This window comes from Clupea harengus, chromosome 4 (genome assembly GCF_900700415.2).
Source record: "Clupea harengus chromosome 4, Ch_v2.0.2, whole genome shotgun sequence".
Taxonomy (NCBI): domain Eukaryota; kingdom Metazoa; phylum Chordata; class Actinopteri; order Clupeiformes; family Clupeidae; genus Clupea; species Clupea harengus.
The window spans coordinates 11,102,231-11,104,730 of record NC_045155.1 but is presented as its reverse complement, the minus strand read 5'-3'; positions in this window follow the sequence as shown (position 1 = coordinate 11,104,730).

Below are 2,500 nucleotides of genomic sequence, written 5' to 3'. Positions count from 1 at the left end.
TGCCATCCCTTGATAAACTTCGACTGCAAATTCCATTTAAGCAACGTAAAATGGGATATTTACCCTACATTTATGTGTGAGTGAGAGAACAGTGTAACATTTGTGTTGTTTTAGTAAAAACCTAAATATAACAGAATGCAGACCCATGGTTAAACATTTCATCTCATTGTGAGACTTTTTGTTTACAACGGAACTATTTGTGATACAAATAATTTATTACAATAACCTATAACAACAACAGCACTGATACTAGTACTACTGCCACTAATAATAATAATAATATTAATAATAACAATGATAATAATAATAATGAAATGATAACGATGATGATTATAATCATCTACCATTGTTATAACAACAAACTCTTCAACTAGGTACAGTATGTGTGTTGTGCATGTGTGTGTGTGTGTTTCTGAGGGGATCAGGTGGGTTACCAGGCATGCCACAGGGAACAATCTTGCGCTCTTGTGTGAGCGTGAACAGAACATCTAAAGAGAGCGTGAAGTCCATGACCAGCGTGCTCACTGGCCTGAGCCGCTCTTCTCCCCAAACAGCAGGGTTCTGATTCATCCAGCAAACCCGCACCACAGACGCCCAGCCACTCCAACAAAGAGCATTTGTGTCAAAGGCATTTTTTTAAAACATGCAATTAGGGGAGAAGGGACACATGAATGCTAGACACTGTGCCATCAATTGTTTTCACTCAGGTTGATTGTAGCTTTAGCTGTGAGCAGGGAGTAGTTAATTTGTTTTATGAAGCCAGAAAGGGATTCTATACATGTCATATAGGTTGAATATGGAGAGAACAAAAGTCAGATGACTTAACCACTTCTGTTAGCATCATTCATACACATTTGAGCAAAGACAAGACTTCACACAAACACTACTCAAATGAATTGTATAGCCTTGCATACCACAGAGCCATGCAGATGGGCATGTACACAACATATAACACAGATGCAGAGACACTGTGTTAGAAACATGTAAAAACAGCACACAAGCAGGTTACAACATACAAACAGCCTCACACACTAAGATTCTATACATTTGTATTTGTGTTGAGTGCTGTCCTGTGTTATGTCTATACATTCAACCGGTGCTATATGAGCTGAGAGGGTCCACTCAGGAGCAGCAGAGTGTAGGTCATCCTCACCGCATCCATTACTGGAGGCATCTCTGATCCTCAAACACACACACACACACACACACACACATACACACACACACACACACACACACACACACACACACACAAACACACACACACACACACACACACACATACACACACACACATACACCGGGGGGTGCGGTGGGCGGGTGGAGAAAGAGCACTAACACCACACAAAAATGTACACTATTACACATGCACTGGGTGATAAAGTTACATACAAGAAATAGTCTGGATCATTAAATCTATTGTTATATTCCGATGAAGTTTACAATGAAACTAATATGTTAGCCTTTGAAATTGAAGAGATAAATAGTCTATGGTCTTGAACTAGGGGTGATCAATCAAAAATGTGTTTGTTTTTCAATGCATTAAACACAATGATCAGCATAGCTCTTTAAATAAAGACTTCAAATGACTGAATACCAACATGTTTGTCAGATTACAATGTAAACTTGTCTTTACATCTCAGTGTTTTATGGACAATGAAAGTCTAGCGAGGGCGAAACTAAGTGGAATTCCAGCTATCCGCCATCAGTGCAGCTCAATTAAATATTAACTGCAAAGTCAAACAGCTCTATCGACGTCTGGGCACAGAAAAAAAAAAGATTAAATCCTGGACTGTCGCTTTCTGAAAGAGCTCAGATTGTGAAATGAAAATCAGGGACAAACTTGCCCATCAAAGCCAGAACCCAGAATGGCCAGAACCCTCCTGTTTCCTTCCTGTCCTCACCAGGAGTATGTCTCTGTGTCACTGCTGACTTTACAGTAACTAGGTCAGTGAAAGGTATTTGGCTACTTCTGATGTGCATTGTTCCATCCACAAGATTCATATCATATTTGGAAACCAGACCTGTGAGCTCTGGTACAGGAAAAACATTGATCCAGTTTGTATGTATGGACGCTAATATGGACACACACACACAGACACACACACACAGAGACACACTCACACATAATGAGGCACATACGTTTGGGCACCACAGGGAAATCACACGCCTGTAAGGATACAGTAGCCGTTAAATAATGCACAACCTACCAGATGATTTTCCAGCACAGGGGTTCTCATGGGAGACACTCCCAGCCTCTCCAACAGGACAACTATGCAAAATGGACAGCTGTAAAAGAGTACTTACTAACCCAGAATGAGTGCAGCATCTGACAAGTGGAAAAATATTCCCAAATAAAGGGTACTTTGTATCCATGAAATTTGGGCAACATGTAGAATTGCCTGTGACAATGAGTGCTCTTAGTTTGGGGGTGATTTGCATATTGCTGTTGGCCCTTTCCTTGAGACTATGACTAACATTGTTAAACAGATTATTGAAG